Source organism: Lepisosteus platostomus, chromosome 12, assembly GCF_059453375.1.
Source record: "Lepisosteus platostomus isolate fLepPlt1 chromosome 12, fLepPlt1.hap1, whole genome shotgun sequence".
Classification (NCBI taxonomy): domain Eukaryota; kingdom Metazoa; phylum Chordata; class Actinopteri; order Semionotiformes; family Lepisosteidae; genus Lepisosteus; species Lepisosteus platostomus.
The window spans coordinates 13,464,421-13,484,503 of record NC_142622.1 but is presented as its reverse complement, the minus strand read 5'-3'; the positions used below and the strand labels follow the sequence as shown (position 1 = coordinate 13,484,503).

The following is a 20,083-nucleotide window of genomic DNA, read 5'->3' as shown; positions in this document are numbered from 1 at the left end:
CCATAGTAAACGCTTTAGAAACCAAAGCATTGTTGAGATGACACTAAAGCCAGATAAACTTGCCAGTCAGTCAGGACATAATCTCCAAACAGCCAGACAATAGCAGATTTAACTTGATAAACCCCAGCCTTTGCAAGGATTACCAGTGTTTTAGAGCTAGGAGTAATGCATATTTACGATCATGATAAATTCCTAGACAAATAGACCACTAAAGCTATATAAATAGAAGAAATTCCCATAAGGACAGGGACTTTTTCAGGAAAAAAATGATGAGCAGCTCATCAAATTAAATGTCAGCTGGGCACCAGCGAAACATAAATAGAAAGGGGTTTATACATCATATAGTTAATACAATTATAACCTGAAAAAAAAATCTAAAAATACACTCCTGGTGCAATGCCATAAAGAAACAATTTATTCCTGTTACTGCATGTGGAATCAGTCTCAGCCCATAGACTGAAAATTTCACTTATCTCAGTCCTACAGGCTCCAGCAAGTCCAACTATGCTTGATATTTTTTTTCATACTCTGACCACAGGCAGCCGCAAACTGGAAGGTAGGTTGTCATAACAATTGGTAATGCTGGCCTAATTTGTAATGTATCATCACTGCAATTTGATCTTCAGGAGAAAAATAGACACCATGGTGATACCAGCAGAAAAAGAAGAGCAGAAAGCATAGTTAAAATGTACAGACTTTAAAACGGTATGCTGTTATATAAAAAGGTGACTAATTTCTTCAATAATTTTTACTGAAAGCTTTGGTGGAGCAATAATTTTTTATAAGGCATTAAACCCCTAGCAAGGCTATTGCCTTACATGCTGCATTAATGATGAAGCAGGAGTTTCAGGCTGCTTTCCGTCTCCCTTGTACACGCCAAGGGGTTGGGACACAATCAGTTACAGCAATTCCCTTTTGTACTCTACCACCTCCATAGTAGATCATAGGTTTGGTATACTTACAGTGCAGGGAAAAAAAGAGGGCCACTGCACAGCAGTTCAATCCATTTTAGGATTTACAAATGCCAGAATCTTGTTCAGAAGGTACTGACGATGCTGAAATATCTGACATATTGTATCTGAAACACCACAAGAGTCCAGTATTTCACATAATAGGTTCTAATCATTCAGCAACTCCTCACAAACTGAACGAAAAGATACGCCCTCCATGTTACAGACTTAACTGAGAACCCAGCTTAAATCATTTTTTAGGAAAATGCTAAAAACTAAAATTCACAAAGTGATAAATCAAAGCTTCGAGACATAATTCAGCTCATTATCTCCCTCCCCTCCCCAAAATCCATATGCATCCCCCTTAAATAGGCCTGTTATGAAGGTATAACTTATAAATGGTTGACGGGTTAATTATCATAATAGTGAAGCCTTCTGTTTTGTTAAGTGAATGAAGATGCCAAAACAAGTAGGCTAAAACCCACAGAAATAAAATAATTACATCAACCCTTTATTTTTATTCATTCAACAAATGTAACAGTGCTAAATCTTGCAGTCAGCGTGGAATGTTGTAAATAATTTAAACAGCATGGACATTGCTTTGTGAAAAATTCAAAGGTTTCTGTATCTGAAATATGACATACATCAAAGAAAGCTTAAATGATAGTGATGCACAAGGCCAATGTAATACTTTAATAATTGTAACTCGTAATAATTGTAAAGGTTTAAGAGCTTTAGACAGAAGGCATGTTTTCATGTAAAAAACGGAAAGATGTCCCTTTTAAAGGTAATGTAACAAATACATTACCTTTGGTGCTGTAGTCTGCTATGAAGCAAATCTTTCCTCAATTTCCAGATCTATCGCTTCTAGCTTGATACAGTACATGCTTTAAAGAAAGTCTGTAGCGTTTACAGTTGTCTACAGGGGCACATAATATGTTAGATCATCATAACCAAGGATTATGTCGTGAAAATAAAGAGTTCAGTAGGTCCGTCCTTGTTTTTCACAGAAAAACAAAGCTTCTCGTGGTAAAGGCTAAAAAGTTTTCTGGCTGGCCATTCTTTTGTATGTTCGCCGCGAATAACGTTTTTACAATACAAAAGAGAAACATTTATTCTTAAACAGTGTTAAATCAAAAGGTCCGGTTAATCTTATTTTTTTTTCTAGAAACTGTGATGGGTCATAAATCATTACGGGAAAAATATTTTTTTTATTTTCATAATTCTGAAAGCAACATTTAGCATATACCCTTACATTTGTGACATTTACACTATGGAGACACAATAAGCGCTCTGCAAAGGAAGAGAGCAATATTTACCATAAACATAATAATGTGAAAATGATCTTTCAAATATTAAAGATGGACATTAAATTAAAATGATTCTATCAGAATACAAATGCCAAGATAAAAAAACAGAACGCACAAAAAGTGTACTGTATGTGTAATGTGGAAAGGGGGGGCAACTCAAGATATGATTGGCTTCCAGTGACATCATCTTAGAGGTGCGCTGAAACGCAAGCAGCAATCAAACCGTGTCTGCTTATGAAAGCCGTGGAAGAAAGCCCTTTCACACAACAAGCGATTATAATGTGAAAAACTTTGGTAGGTGCTCTAAAACGCAGAAAATTATGTGCCGCGCCGCTAGAAACCTTTGTACAGTAATGATAAAACGCAGGGGCATTCTAAAAACTATCCACCTGCGTCGCAATCCAAACGGCATCTCCCTTTTCACAAGTCCAAGTCAGGGACGCTGTCCAGCTTCAAGCTTGCTGAAGAACATTTTCACTTAATCAAACTCGCAAACACCAACAACTATTTTTTTTTATTCTATAACCCATAAACATATGAACGTGGGGCTGGAGTATAATGAATGGATCGCCTTCTCTCAGTACCCAAAACCACTAAGTTTAAGGAGAAAAATGTTTGGCCTGTTGATTTCAATATTGACGGGATTACACACTAACGCCTAAAACGCAGAAAACTATTAACTAACTTAAATGGCTGATTAACATATACACTATTATAGTATTGACAGTAGATATCGTACAAATCAAAGCGTGTAGTTTAGATATTAAACAGCCAAAGATTCAGTGTATTAACTCTTTGCCCTTACTGAAAGTGTTATGTAATTGAAGGAAACGTACCTTGAATCGTTTCTGATTACAGCGGTTAAATATTCCAATACTTTAATCCAGTTTCAGAACGATTTGCATCATGAAAACCACTGTAATCCGGATTTTGAATAAATCCAATGGATATAACTCCTGTGTTTATGAAGCACAAAAAAGCACCTGAGCCAGACGTTTCCATGTTTCTATTGAAGACTGTGTATTGCAGGTTACTGTAAATCCAGTAAATAAGAAGTATCCAGGAGTTTCCTTTTTATATATCCTTCTACAGCATCCTGCAAAATACCTACAAAAAAAATGAAAAAGAAGCGTTTTATTTTTGTAAAGGAAAGAGATTCAGTTTTACTTAACAACTAGAAAAAATAGTTTATCAAAAGATAAGGGCGTTTGACTAAACCCTTATGTAATATAGGACGCAAAGTACAAGTTGTGAGACTACTTAATTCAATGTACCCACTAAAATCGACAGTTTATATTTTAACTTATATTTTACACCTTATTACTTTTGTCATATTAAATGTTTTTTTTTCATTTTTCTGTCAGATAACGATGCATTGAACAATCCTTTTTAATTAAACGTTCAGTAAATGCAGTAAATCTTAAACAATAATTTCAAACCAACAAGATGTCGGATGGATATTAATATCAAAACATAAAAGCAAATGAAAACAGGAGGACAAAAACAAAAGTTCGGTTTGTCCTGCACTATAAAATTCAAAAGCACTTGTTTTACATGCGGGTTTATATTAAATGGGCATTGCACTCAAGCTACTCTTATTTGTTTATATGTTTTCTGGTTAAGTGATGGGAAACTGGATGTGATAGACCTACAGTAATCAATGAGGCTTATATATGAAACATTATTATGTTAAACTGTTGCTAAAATAAGTAATTTTATCATAAATCTATATCTAATAGGTAATTGTATTCAAGCTTGGTATTATACTCCAGTACTTTTCACGCGTTACTTTATCACTCAGATTGGTTGTAAAACTACCTTTAGTAAGAATTTTTAAAGTAATGTGATCAGAAATGCATGTTTAAAAAACATTTCAGAAGCATCTGAAAACTGTTTTTAAAAACACAATTAGAAGAAAACGTCGGTCTCCTACTAGACAAAAGGCAGTTCCATTTGCGCTGTCTAATAAAACGGCTTGAAAATCAACAGAATAGTTGTGAATATCTAAATCAAATCTGTAGTCCATTTCATGTCATTAGTACCCCCCACGAATAGGTTTTACTTAGCCAATATAACTAATTTATATCCTTTGTTCAAAACTACTTTCTAAATCAACTGAAATAAAATAGCTAACACCTTAATTTGATTAGTGTCTTAATTTCTTGGAGCTCTGACAAAGAAGGTTTTACGGAGCATAGTATTACTTTCCAAGTTTCTCAAGCTGAGAACAAAGACTCGACGATGTTTTTTTTAAATTCAATAACAAAGGAGAAGCACCAGACTGCTTCTACCTGTTGCATATACACTTCACTAGTTAGGAGCCGATGTTTTTTTTTGTCCATTGCTCTTTTCAATACGAACAATACTTTTTTACTAAAACAGTAGTAATGACATTAATTTTGTGGAGAGTTTAAAGAAAGGAAAGTACATAATTTAATAAATACACTAATATTTTTCTCCTTTCATTTTGAAACTCATTTCGTGTTACTTAAATGATACAAATGTTTTCCTGTTTCGTGATAATTGCTCAGCACAAACAATTATTTTGAAAAGTGGTGCATCTTTCGCCCTAGCGTTAATTAGTCAAATCGTCGCCGTGCGTAATGTTCTGCAAACTTCTCAAACCAATCAACTTTTGAGTTTTTTTTCTGTTTACAGGCAAGAGAGAAGTCTCACAAAAAATACATACCAGGCAATCGTACTTTTCCAGATTTTCCTTTGGTCTCTAAAGAATTTAAAAGCAGATAGAAAAAAGGATAACTGCAGTGATCCTTCCACGATCTCCCATCAAAGCTCTTCGCAGAACAAAGGAACGCTCCTCTCCGTTTTGTGCTCAACTTTGCAGGCTGACGCACCAACTCTCAGCAACTTTTTTTCTAAAAAAACAAGTCTACAACTTGAATTAAATCCCAAATAACTACAGTATTTACAAAATGTGGCTTGGACCGTACTTTTCCAGATATACTGGAAAGCCGTCATCGTCCCTCAAAAAGTTTATACGGGAATATTTTGGTTGTGTTGTTTGGTCTCTTTGTCTGCACGTGTGAAGGGGGCTCTGGCCGCGCCTTGTTCATTTCAGTTTCAGTCCCGCCCTCTAAATACAACTAAACAACAACAAAGGGAGTAACTAATGGGATTCTGTAGGTAGACCCAAATCTGAAAGCCACGTCCTGCAGAGATAAATGATTTATTTTTTTTAATATTTGGAGGATGTTTCGAAATATAGTTTCCAGTTAGCTAGTAATCCGTTACTTTGCAATGCTTTCAACTCTTTCTCTTACGCTGTACCTGGGAACAAATAGATTTTGGTATTCATTTTAATACCAAAGACGCACAGTACGTCTCAGAAATTATCTTTATTACTTTTTTTTCTCCCACCTATAGTTTAATTGTTTTTATGTAACATTTTATAGCTCCAGGTGTTTATTGTAATTACAGAATCCAACATAGGGAAATACAAAGTTAAGGACGGATATCTATACGATACGAAGTATTAACTTTTCTTCTATATTACAAGCATACTTTGAAAAAGTTTAAAAGAAAGAATGAATACAGGACTATATGTAATATTTCGATGCTTAATGTTCCGACCGAAGTTCTTATGTTATTTATGTGTATGCATAGAGTAGGCGTTATTACAATCAAGCTGCTATGCAGCGTATGACCAGTGTTCAATACGATTCAGACTATTATTTAAAAATGTAGCTGGTTTGATTACAGAATGGGGTAGGTACACTTAGCACAAAAGTATCTTATTCTAACCACGTATATAATCATATGTACACGCTAAATAATAACTACAGACATTTATATTACAGACATGATAATTAGGGAACAGTAGATAAGTAGATAACCGACTTCTGAAAGAACGGTACTTAATCCTGGATCCTTATAATGCACTGGCACATGAGTCTGAGATTATATCCCTATGGTGCCACTTTTTGCTTTATGCAGGTCAGCGGCGCGCTATCTGTAATGGGCTGGATCAAAAATCCTGGTGGCGGAATCGCAACCACAACAGATGGAGTCTTCATTATGGAATGGAGGCACACGAATTTACCTTGATGCCTATATAGCCGTCTAGGTTTGTAATAAGCCCCATATATTACAGGATAAGAAAGGTAATGGTTATAAGATATATACATAAACTAAATAAATTCATGCCTGAATTGGCCTAACGCTTTTAGTATGTTGGTGTTGTTTATAATTACTACAATATTGCATTGAATTCTAGAAGAAAATTAAAATTACTGCACCACTGTGTAAATGCTTTGAAAATATTCACAAGTATGTATATCCCAAATGAATGAGTGAGCCTACGTAGAAAAGCAAAGCAGACATTTACAGGTACATCTCAGAAAACAAGGCAACACAAGAGGAGCAAACTTTTCAGTTGTGGTACAAATGTTTAGTCAGTACCAGTACTGCCACATAACAGAATCAATTTAGGAGACCATTTTTTAGTAAAAAATGTCAATCAACCTTTGCAGTTATAATCTCTAAACCTGTTTTTACTCAGACAAATGAGAGAGAATATGAGTGAAGTACCATGCAAAGGGGTACAATAGTGTCCAGTCAGAGATTTAAACCAGCGGGGTGACATAACTAAATCTTAACCAATTCAATCAAATCAGATCAATATTCTCTTCTTATTCTTATTATACGGAAGTAATAATGACACTTCCTTCAATGAATATACTATACTGCTTTTCTTTCCAAAGGATTTCAAAGAACTTTTATGTTCAGCTGTACAAACAGAGTAAACACATAGGTGGAGTGGTCTCTAACACAGATCCTGGAGATTTAATCAGATTTTAGCCACAGTTAATCAGATTTTAGATTTATAGATTTAGAGGTAAATACAAATGAACAACTTTTAAAGCCTTGGAACAATTTAGCTTGATCTATTAAATAGGTTATTTACTAAATTAAGAAATTTAGAGATGATTTGGCCCAAAACAAAGAATATCATTCAGCTCTCAAAAACCAAAGCTAGTGAGAAAATTGCTAACTTAATCGATCAATAACTTCTATGTGTTTCTCTTCCTTCAAATAATAGCAGCATTAGACTACCTTATATGACTATCAGGATTAGGGGTCTCTATGTCCAGGGTGGTGGTCTATACTGATGGATCATCAAGTAATAAAAAACCTAATCACCTCCCGGACCTCTATCTACCTATACAAAATATTTTATGTTAGCTTCTATGTGTTCAGATATAAGCAGACAAAACAAAACATATATATGCACATACAGGCAGACAAATTAAATAGGAGACAGTTATCTACATATCCCTATGTAGATATTTAACAGCAACTTTCCAATGTTTCCACAACCTTCTAGATATAAAAATGATTGAAAACATTTTTCAAAGTCTGAATGATGAATTCAGCATTTGATCTGAAACATCATTAAAAAATTCTATAGTTTACTTGGTTCTGTGCTTGAGATTCATGTAATGCTGAAGTGAGAGGCAAAATCTGATGACGGTCCAAAGAATACTAGCAATGATGTGTAAAGGTTTACTTCGATCATAGAATGATTTCCATTTCCTAATGAGATAAAGTGGACCCATGCCATGAGGTAACTACATGAATGTGTGGTTCTGCCAAATCATTCTGTAGGTCACTGGATGTTATTTTAGGTTTTTACATGAACATCTTAAAAATATTGTCTTTCTGCTTTACCAATAATTTTGGATTTTCCCAGAGATCTGTGAAAAACTCTCTTTGAAACCGTTTGCTTCTACCTTTAAATATTTGGTTTTGCATTACAACTCTACATCTTTTCTTTCTTGATATTGTTCTGTATCATAATAGTTAGCTCTGTACTGTGCTCCTCATTTTGTCCCATTGTGGAAAAAATGATGATGATAGTTTGTCACTGACAAGTCATTTGTTAATTAGTAGAAGTGTTTGGACATTAGTTATCATCAGTTGACACTACCTACAAAAATATTTCACTTCTACAAATTTTTAAAATGTCCATCAGATTTTAAATATTTACGCTGTAGCAAAGATACTTTGTATGCCTGTCTTGGAGTCTGTCAACAAACTGATCCAGAGCATGCACCATTGAACCTAGACACCTGTTGTCCGGTCATATGAGCTTGTCATTTTGGGCACTGACCATGACCTGCTTGACAGCCCCTTAAGAAGAGAACATTCTGATTCAGTTCAATACGAAGGAACTGAAGAATAATGAACTGTTGTAAAACTTGTATGTACTGCATTAGAGGAAATAACAAAATGAAACAGTGCAACATTTCACAGAATTCTAATCAAGATGGGTGGCATCTATATCATTACCTACCTCAGTACAGCCTCATGAACAATTATTGACTATCATTTTCAAGTGTTTGTACAAGTCTGAAGTCAACAAATACAGTGACACTAAAAGAAACACAATCAGAAGATGGCTTGATTCTGGAACGACTTTATTATTTAGCATTTTGAGTTATAAAATGTAGAAAATACTTTGTAAATTCCTGAGTAAGGTACAAGGATTATTTCTATGGAGTTCCTCCATCATAATATGTATTTGCAACAGTATAATAAACATTTTGGAGATCAGAGTAGCATACTGAGTAAGTCTTCTGACTCATCACAGAAGGGTTGTGGGTTCAAATTCATGCTGCAGTCCTGCTGTTGTACCTTGAGTTCAGAATTTTACCCCAGTTGCTCCAGTTGACTCAGTTGTAGAAATAGGGACCATCTTTACACTTGGCTGTACCCCCTGCATAGTGACCTGTCCAGGGAGGGATCACTCTTGTCCGTTTAATGCCACAGTAACCAGTACTGGTTCTGGCCTTATCAGTTGATGTGATGTAGCTCAGACATGGAAATTATGTAACAGTTTAAAATGGTAGAGCACCAACAGGATATGTTGTTCTAAAGGAGACAGGAATATAAACAAATGCTAAAAGGAAATTTATTAGTATTTTCAATAATGTTGGAAGTAAATAATGGAAGTAATCATTGGATAAGGTGCATTTCATTAAAAAATTAACCTTTTGTGAACGAAGAGCTAAATCGCAAGGCCACTATAACTCATTTAAATCACTAAATCTAATAGCTGACACCCCGATTTTTTAAGAAAATGACATCCTCAGATGAATTACCTACTAGCAACCAAATGAGTTGGGTCGCATGGCCTCTCGTTTATAACCATTCATATAACATCTTATCATACAGTAGATTTGCGTTTTACGGGAGGAGAATAGACCTTCCTATTCCCCTCCCGTAAACAAGTAAAACACAAGTATTAGTATGTGTATGTATGTAGTTTAAAGTATTATGAAAATAGTAATACTGCAAATATTGTACTGTACAGTGTGCAAAATAGATACAATAAACTAAATGTGCATAATAAAAATGCAGGCAACACAGCAGATACATAGCTCTTAGGAATAGCCTTCGCTCTGTCTCTAATTGCACGAATCGAGGATTCATTCTTGCCATACATACTGTACGCGCCAAACTGGCCACTGTCTTCCCACCAATCTAGATTTCTAACTCCAAATCGGGTACTATTTCTTGAGTTACCTTTCCCTTCGTACCTTTCAGTTTACGAACCATATTGAAGGTGATGCCATACGATAAACAAAGCATTGGCATGCGATAGTCCCTGTTACTAAATCCCAAAGCGTGTAGATGTAGGTGTATGACGCGAAAGATTTGAATTAGTAAAAATTCCCTCGTTTTTTGATTTATCATTTATTTCTTCGCCTTCAACTTCGTATACACCAATCTGCGGTAAATATTTTGCGTAAAACGTGAGTCTGCTGTATACTGTCTTCCTCAATTTCAACCTTATGTGTTGTCAACTTGGAAAGTGTTCTCTAAGTGATGTATTCATATAATTCAATTGCACAGCAGCTAGCGTTTTTTTTCTGTAAAATTAGTTGCATAACAATATAAACTCAGTAATTTCCCAATTACAGATTACTATCAGGGAAAGAGCAGTCCAAAATTAAAAGGTATAGTAATAAACACTATTCATCACATTCTTCAATAAATAAATTTTTAATCCATAATTGTGTGGATTCTGATACCTTGAATCTATTCACTTCACTAATACTGACTAATGGCATCACTTACTTCCTGGGATATCTTCAAAGATACCAAACAACCTTCAGTATGTCCAGAATATATTACCACAATTACTAAAAGTAGCATACTCTGCATCAGGACATAACTAATATTCTTTGCAAATTTTACTGGCTCCCTGTGAAATTGAGAGTACTATTTAAGTACTCCGGCCCACATATAAACACTGCATGGTGTCCAGGTTATTTTAAGGACTTGTTGCACGAACATAGTCCACCTCTTACCAGAAATCTGTCGATTCAGATCTTTCTCTGCTGAAGTCCAAGCTTCACACCTTGGGTGATAGAGCCTTCTTGTATGTAGCAAAAAATAAAGCTCACCAATCAAATTTAAATGTTTCTGTGACTATTAATTTGTTAACATGCTTGATAGCCTGTCTTTTCACTAGAGGTTTTAATGTTTAATTTCCTTTTACTCTTGATTTTACTGGGTCCAGTTCTGTTTGTCTTTTTTCTCTTTTTCTTTACTTCGGGCATGTGTATTACATGTATGCTATTTACAACAAATTGAGTTTCTTGTGAAATTCTCATAAATTATTATTTTATTATAATCATCATAATCCCCCAATTCTCTTGGTTATAATTATCCTTTGGCAGATCATTTGTCTATGCCTGCTCTATCTGTTAAACTCTCTGTCTGCTACTGATTAGCTTTCTTCCCATTCATACATACATCCATTTTCTAACTGCTTTATTCAATAATGCAGGTCGGCAGGGGAGCCCATGCTTATCTTGGCAAGCAATGAGCACAAGGCAGGGAACACCCTGGAGAGGATGCCATTCCATCGTAGGGCACACATAAACAAAGACATAGGCACGGACGTACTTATACTAGGGCCAGTTTTCACACAAGCCAATTAACCTACTAGGATATCGTTAGATTGTGGGAGGAAACTGGAGCATCAGGCAGGAGCCCACGTTAATACAGAGAGAACATACAGACTCCAAATATATAGCACCCCAGGTCCAGAACTGAACCCAGGGCCTCAATGTTGCAAGGAAGCAATGTTAACCATGCACCACTGTTCCATCTGTTGTACCCATTCAGCAGAAACTTCTAAATAAAATAAAAAAAAAATATGTTGACTGGGTGACTGGTCGTGCTGAGTGTGCTTCAGAAGTAATGTTTTGCATTTAGACCAACAAGTTACAATTTTGTCTCATCTCACCACAAAACCTTTTGCCATATATGTGAAGTATCACTTACTTTGTTGCCATGTAAGATTGGAGATGAACTTGAACATACAAGCCAGCTTTGTTTTGTATATTGACCATGATATTTATGACTAATGGACATTTTCTCTCATCTTGGCTACTGAACTCTTGCTTTTACAAAATAACTGTTAACCTCACAGTGGAATCTACTAAGTTTGGAAGGATAGCCTGATAATAGACAGTTTCTGGGTAGTAAGATATAACTTCCACTTAATGATTGACTATTCAGTGTCTTTAAATTTTGTCTATCCTTCTCCCGATTTTAGCCCTTCTGCAGCTTTACCCCTGAATTAATTTGAAGGATCCTTTGTCTTCATGGTAGAATTTTGCTTGAAATTCACTATCTGACTGAGGTATTTCACAGAGATGTGTATTTAGCCTAATATATATATATGGTCTCTGGTTTGGTGGTGTATGCTAATGCAATCAACATATATAGATTTTTCTTTGCAGTTTTTGATTACATTTAATGTGTTTAATTTAAAAAAGCATTCAGTTTGAGGATTCACCATTTGATTAAATATAGACACCAAGGGAGGCATTGGTGGTGCAGTTGTTAGCCTCACAGTGCTTGAGCCCTGGGTTCATCTGATGTGCTATCTGCATAGAGTCTGTATGTCCTTTCTATGTTCACATGGGATTCCTCTGGGTGCTCTGGTTTAAACCCCCAAAGTCCAACGACATACTGGTACGTTAACTGGCTTCTAGGGGAATTGGCCATGGTGTGAGTGTGTGTGTTTGTGTCTGTGTGTGCTCTGTGATGGACTGGGTGTCCTGTCCAGGTTGTATCTTACCTTGTGCTACTGCTTGATTAGATAGGCTCTTGCTCTAAGCCCCCCCCCCCGACTCTCAGTGGTTAGAAAATGGATGAATGTTCACTTTAAACAAGCTTAAACATTATTTGTAATTCAACAAAATAGGACATTTGGAAAGAGCTGAATACTTTTGCAAGTCACAGTATATACCCTTTTTTGTACAGATAAGTGGGAATAGATATGTGGGAAACAAATGTCCATTAGGGGACAGTAAATGAATAAATAATTGAATTCTTTAAAAGTAATATAAATGTAATTTTGACTTTTATTGCACTGGTAAAATTTTGTTTTTAAATGAGAAATTTTAACTTTAGTAAAGCTTAGTTCAATTTAGAATTGTCCTACGTCTGAAATGTCCTTTATTTTCATCATCCAGTATTTCAGTGAAAATCAGGTTCATATCAGGAAGAAAGATGGAAAGATTCAATTAATGGCGATTTCTATATTTAAAAAAATATTGTAATAAATTTGTTCCTGTTTACAGTAGTACTGTTTCATATTAGCAGAATATATGCCTAGAGAATTGTTGAGTCAGACAAACACTGGGCATATACTGTAAGTAAAGATGTTAGACTGCAGTTTCATAAATTCATTTCCTTCTTAATTGAGATACATCGGTTTACAAATTTAAACACCACCATACAGTAAACTGCTCAATGATGTAATGGATTGTAAAGCAGACTTACCATGTACAGTCAAAAACCAAAGGATAAGGAACTGTACATTTCAGTACTTTCATTAATGAATTCATTCATAGAATTAACTTTTTTTGTTACATTTGATCAATTAAGCTATGCATAGCAATTATATGTTTCCCTTGTTTATTGAACATAGATATCTATGGGATTGCTGTCTTAAATTCTGGCATCACTTATATAAACTCATTTAATAATTTATTCAAACCTCTGCATGAGGCAGCACTTGAGGCAACATTGAGGGAGTGCCACTGCTCTTAGACAAACAACCACTCTTAGTGCTGTTTCCCAAGTTAGGCTGTTGCTTTTAAGATCTTTCATGTTGCCATGCTTATTTTGACTTGTTTCTTGCCTTTTGGGGGGTAGTGCAGTAGGTGGCATTCTGCACACGTCCCAGTCATCTCCATCACTTTTATCTCGTCTGCAGTGCAATGAGTTCCACTTCAGCTGTTCATAGGAATTCTTCATTAAAGATGGTGTTCAGTCAAAGAATTCCTCTGATACCGCAGAGGCACTTGGTTTGAAAGTTTTCTGGCCTCTTTTTGAAAGAAGCTGTTTTCCGTAAATCAGAGCCATATAAAAGCACACTGAGAATGTTTCTTTTGAATATTCTTGACCAGGTCACCATGCTTAGGTCTACAAGCTTTGAGATAATCCTGAGCATGGCAAAAGCCTGATTTGCTTTGCGTTTACTTCTTTTGTGCGGTCACCCTCTGTTGACACCTCACTGCCTAAATAGGTAAATTCTTCCACCTTTTGTATAGGTTGCTATTCACAGTAAGAGGTTGACTGGATTACCTCTTCATTTAATCTGTCTTCTTTGTGTTGAATTTGAGACTAATTTGACTAATTTGAGTTCTTTGTTGTTTATGTCAAATTTTCTTCTATTACAAATCTTGGTAGTGACTGGAAAAAGGCCTGATATTATATATTCACCTGGCACCTGGCCAAGCATAGGTTGAACTCTATTGTCCAGGTATAGCAGGGTAGCAGGGTTGAGTCTAAGTCATGTCACTAGCCGGCTGTGACCACTATTCTCCCAGCATTGATGCAGAACTGGGTAAGCACTGCCAAGTGTAGGGCGGGATTAGTCAGTCATGCCTCTCTTGGCTCCCAGCAACATGCCCCCAGTGCCTTCCCAGTCACCCGCAAGCATGTTTTGCTCAAGGTGAGAGTTGAGGGCTCTCCTTCAATAGATGCTGATTCTCTTGTACAGGGCTGTGCTATCTGTGACAAATTAAAAACACAAATGGTGTGAAGGTGGGTGAACTGGAGTACTTGCCTATACGTTCTTATTCTCTCCTGAGTATGGGTAAGAGTAGGTCAGGTCAGAGGTCATAAGCAAAGATTTGAAAATAGCATTTGTAATTCTAGATTGAAAAACAACAATACCAAACCAATGGCAAATCTAGATTGGGTAGGTTTGTAGTAAAAATAACTTGCTATTATAAATTTTAAAAAATGGTATCTTTAATGCTACTCACTACAGAGTGTCAGTATTTAATAAACTTTAGGAAGATATTATTGAAAAAACATTTAATGAAATATGTTTATCATTTATTAAAACAAAGTCATTTGTGAATCACATAGCTTCAAACAAAGGCTGCCGATAAATCTGGGACTTCACACTGTACATAGCTTCCAACACACCAGTAAAACCTTCTAAATTCTGTCTCTTTTCAATAACAGATTAGTCCAATACAGGGCTGTGGAACACGTTCCAGCAAAAAAAGGAGCACAAGACAAGATAGTCTGTGGATGGAATGTTATTCCACTGCAGGATGCATGTACTCAATGATCAAAGTCCTAAAATAGTTTAAAAGGTGGAAAAGGTCGCAATGAAAATCAAATTCTTAAGCCTATGTCACGAGCTTAGTGTTTTACAGGGTAAAATGTGGGAGGAACCATTGTACCCTGGGAAAACATATGTGGCCAATGGGAGAACATACAAACTTTACACAAGGGAGCCATAGGCTAGAATCAAACTCAGGACTAAAGAGTTGTGAGCAAGCAATGCTAAACCCTGCTCCACTGTGCTGCATAAATATATTAGCTAAAAAGATAGATAGATTAGACTTTATTGATCCCGAAGGGAAATTGATGTGTTACAGCAGTCCAGCCCAAGACAAGCAAAAAAACAGACATCAGAATAGACGAAAAATTAAAATACAGTCGTACAAAATAAATATAAAATAAAATAAATAAAAATAAATACGTAGGTGTGTGCAAAATATGATCATAGTCACTGTAAAAACAATAAAATATGTGCAAAATGTGCATAGGTATATACAGATTTAGTGTCCAAAAAAAGTACAATGGAGCAACATGCTGTCCATAGACGAGCAAATGAAGGGCTAACAGTCCTAGCCTAGGGCAGACCACACCAGCTTATCATCCAGGTGTACCCCTAAGTACTTGTAGGACTGCACCCCCTCTATGTCCTCACCCTGGATGGAAACAGGGTTCAGAGGAGACTTCTTCCTTCAAAAGTCTATGACCATATCTTTGGTCTTGCTGGTGTTTAGTTGGAGATGGTTAACATGAAACCACTCAACAAAGTTGGTAATCAAGCTCCTATATTCCTCCTCCCTCCCCTCTCTAATACACCCTACAATTGCAAAGTGATCCGAAAACTTCTGCAGATGACATGCCTCAGAGTTGTATCTGAAGCCAGAGGTGTAAAAGGTGAACAGGAATGGAGCAAGGACAGTCCCCTGTGGGGCCCCAGTACTGCTAACAACCTGTTCGGACACACAGCTCTGTAGCCGTACATACTGTGGCCTGCTGGTCAGATAGTCTATAATCCAGGACACCAGGGGACTGTCCAACTGCGCCACCCTTAGCTTATCTCTCAGTACAGGTGGATGGATGGTGTTAGAGGCACTGGAGAAGTCAAAGAACATAACTCTCACAATGCTCCCCGTCTTCTCCAAATGAGAGTTAGCTCTGTGTAGCAGATAGATGGCTGCATCCTCCACTCCCAAGTGTGGCCGGTAGGCGAACTGCAGGGGGTCCAGTGCTGTACTCACCAGGGTTCTGAGGTGGTCCAGTACAAGCCTTTCCAGAGTTTTCATTAGGTGTGTTGTCAGTGCCACTGGTCTGTAGTCATTCAAGACTTTAGGGTGCCCCTTTTTGGGTACTGGCACCAGGCAAGATGTCTTCCAGAGCACCGGAACCCTTTCTAATCTCAGGCTGAGGTTGAAGATGTACTGCAGCACTGAACCCAGTTGGTCCTCGCAGATCTTTAGCACCCTGGAGCTGACACCATCAGGACCCGGTGCCTTCCCTTCATGGAGTCTCCTCAACTCCCTTCTGACCTGGTCAGCTGTGATGGATAGGCCGAGGAGGGCAGGGGAAGATGGAGTAGGAGTAGGAGATGATGGGGTGACTGAGGACATGAAGAGGTGTCTGGGGTGAAGGCCTGTGAGGTGAATGGACAGTGGACCCTGTATCGAATCTGTTAAAGAAAAGATTCAGCTCATTGGCCCTCTCCAGGCCTCCCTCACTGTTAGCCGCCGGACAACTTGTATCCGGAGATCTTCCTCATGCCATTCCACACCTCTCTTACATTGCTCTCCATCAGCCTGTCCTTCATTTTCCTCCCATAAGCCACCTTGCTCTCCCTAACTCTCAACTTCAGCTCTTTCTGCACTTGCCTCAGCTCCTCCTTGTCACCTACCCGAAAAGCACTCTTCATCCTATTTCGGAAGGCCTTCAGATCACTGGTGACCCAGGGATTATTATTGTTAATATAAAAATGTTATCATTTATACAGCTCACCCTCATAATACCTTTATTGTATGTTTCTAGTTTTTCTTTTCAACATATTTGCACTATTATACAAATGTCATTTTTTACACCACACTCATTATATAATTGCCCCTACCCCTTTTTATCACAAATTTCAATCTCTGTCCAAGTCTTGCGAGTCCAGTGAGGAATGGTTTACTTTTCATTTAGTGTTCCTAAACATCAAAGCAGCCAAATTATGCTTTATAAATCTTCATCAGCTGTCCATCTGCACCCCGTATAACTCTTAACAGAAGCAAAATAGAAAGGTTAACATTCACTTGTGCGTTTAATAATGTCATTATAATAAATGTCTTACCTAGCCAAAATACCATTATTATAACAAATTATATCAGATTAAAAAGCACTTCAGAAAGACATCTGCACTAAATGTACATGATAAATAGGTTAACAGTACAGTTGGTTCGATCTGAAAGTCTTGTTTTCTTACCTTCATGGTTTACAGACCATGTAACTTTGTATTCTGGATCCATCTTTATTGCATCCTAAAATAATTTTATTGGTGAAAAGGTTCTAGATTAAAATAAAATACTTAAACATATGTCACAAGGATAGTGTTTTATACAAATATTTAATCTTAATGTTATAAAGGTGTTGCAAACATTAAGTATCCCCTGATAACTAACTTGCTTTTAAGACTAAGAACAGAATGCACTGCAACAAGCTACCAGCCACAGTGCTACGACTGATACCTTAGCTTCAAGTAACAGCTGGATGAGATCATTGGATAAGTTAGCTTCTAGCATCCAAATGAGTGTACAGTAATGGGCTTTCATTTCAGACATTTCTTATGTTCTTAAGAATCTCAAAAACTATTTTATTCTTTTGTTTTACATTGTGCGCTTTCTGGTAGTCTGCATTTTTTCAAGTTTTAGTTATTATAACAACAACTGAGGTTCAGTGAGATATAACTATCAAAACTGAGAACACACACAATCATGTATTAGACAAGACATTAAATAACAGAAAGATACAGATACATTCATAGGCACAGTGCAATAGAGGTAAAGGGGAAATAACATCGTGAATCTTCTGTACAACACATTTCTTATTTATTTACATTATTTTAAGACATTATAACCAAGTATTAAAATACAAATTTTACAAAACAGGAGGATGAGAAAAAATCATAGGACATTCAGACTGAATTTCAGAATAACTGACTTCTTACTGCAATCAGATATTACTGTATTTAAGTATTAATAATACTTAAAAGATATTCATCTTTTACATTTAATACACCCACATATACAAAAACATTTTCCTACAGATAAAATGATTGTTTCCACATGGTCTTGGCGCTCTGCTGTTATTCTTTCTACAAAAGTGATGCATTATTGGTAATGAGCTTTTGCATCTTGTGTTTGTGGCTCTCAATTTCAAAACATTGCTGTGTTATTGCAGCAGGAAACACCAACAAGCATCTTAGATTGGTCTACAGTTGTGATTCGGTAATGTTTTGGCAAAGCACTGAAGTGTTAAGATCAGAGTGTTCTAGCACACAAAAAAGCAGGTGTTACTTCTGTGGGAGTGTCACGAACATTCAAGTTATTTTGGACTGCAACAGCACGGTATTTTTACAAGAAAATAATGTGGAGGATTAATTTTCATGACTGAAATAAAATAACTGAAATATTTATCATTGGATCTCATTGTGAAAGCAACCCAGTGTTGCCAAAAGAGAAGAAAAAATAGGAGGATAAACAGTGCCCCTGTTGGTGGGCTGTCTTTAAATCCATGGACTTCTGTTCCACATCGTACTTTGGAAGTGATCCCAAAGACTTCACGATGAATAGTCATATTCCCTATCTGTAATTGAGGTGGTAGCATAAAAGTGTAATTCAATGGTAGTTTTTGTCTGCAGTTACACGTCTAGGTATACCACTTTTAACTCCGTCAAATAAACGTCATATTTGTCAAGCCCCCACCCCACCACCACTACTCCCAGTATATAACTGTATTATTGTTGTATTGCTATATACAGTCACAGAAATTAGATTAGTCCAGTACTAAATGTGCCATTGTGTAAATGTTCTCCCTTGTTGATTCGTATTCGAAGCAGAAACTTCTTTATAACATACAAATGCAATAAGTTAAACCGGACTATAAGCAATTCAATTAGAACTAAAGAATTATGGAAGTGAAATCAGAACGACTTTATTTTAATCCCATTGCATGAAACAATACTCTGCCATGGAAACTATGGGTCCGATTTATATACGTTTTATTTTGCTTATGATCGCGATCTAAAAGCATTTTCAAACTAGTGGCGTTTTCATAAATGGCTGAATGGAGATTTTTATACTTGCATTAAATGCATTCTAAAAAAAAAGGTCATTCATTTCAACAGCCATCAACTGCAAGTATCCTCTGGGACTTAGTAGTCAGCCTTCTCACAGTCGTCTGACACCCCTCCCCCATGTAAGCGTACTGTCTGGAGAACATTCCTACTGCTTTCTCTTCTCACTGGGGCACCGCATTCTCTACACTAGAAAACAGCCGAGACGAGGAAAAAAGGCAAGGGAGAAAGTTTAAACGTTTGAAAACGTAACGGCTTAAACTCTGTGACAAACCTAAACGGCAGAGTAAGATTTCCGTTTGTCAGTCTTAAGCTTGACTGGATCTGCGGTCATTTTAGACGCTTCTTGGGAGGCTTGTCTGCTTTGTGCCTGGATGGCCTTAATTGCCCTTCCCCCCTCCCTCCCCCCATGCCTTCATGTCTGTCTGGCGTAGGGGGAGGGGAGACGCATCCCGCTCGAAACTAGAAATGCATCTGAATTAATCTATCCGTCTGGATCACTTTCTCACGCAGAGAGAAAAAAAAATCGCACTTGCTTACTTTGAAATGGACGATTAAAAAACCCATTGGGATCAAGTGAAACGGACATTCACAAAACGCAGACGCACCCCCTCCTCGCAGATTTGCATGCTTCTCAGTATACCCGGGGAAGGGATCTAGTCTATATTCTGTACATTCAGAAGGTTTTAGTAAACTGAAGTAGCATGTACCCAGGTTACACCCCCGTTACTGTATGACTAAGTGTATCAAATAAGTAAACAAAGGTACGTCACATTTTACATACCTAAAAATAGGATCGAGACAGTCTCTTGCACATGACAGGCAGACACGCTCACACTCCCACACACAGACCGTGCAAAACAAGACTGCGAAGCAAGATA

General features: G+C 36.8%; 1 long non-coding RNA gene across 3 annotated transcripts in view; it reads right to left on the bottom strand.

Annotated features, from left to right (window-relative positions):
- The window catches only part of LOC148651124 (uncharacterized), a 242,970-nt gene extending 237,631 nt beyond the window's left edge, over positions 1-5,339 (bottom strand). For all 3 annotated transcript variants that reach the window (XR_015925665.1, XR_015925664.1, XR_015925663.1), the window contains exons 1-2: positions 4,950-5,339; positions 3,097-3,367 (exon numbers count right to left, since the gene is read on the bottom strand). This is a non-coding gene — a long non-coding RNA (uncharacterized LOC148651124). The remainder of the gene's footprint in view (positions 1-3,096; positions 3,368-4,949) is intronic.
- Between the last annotated feature and the right edge of the window lie 14,744 nt (positions 5,340-20,083).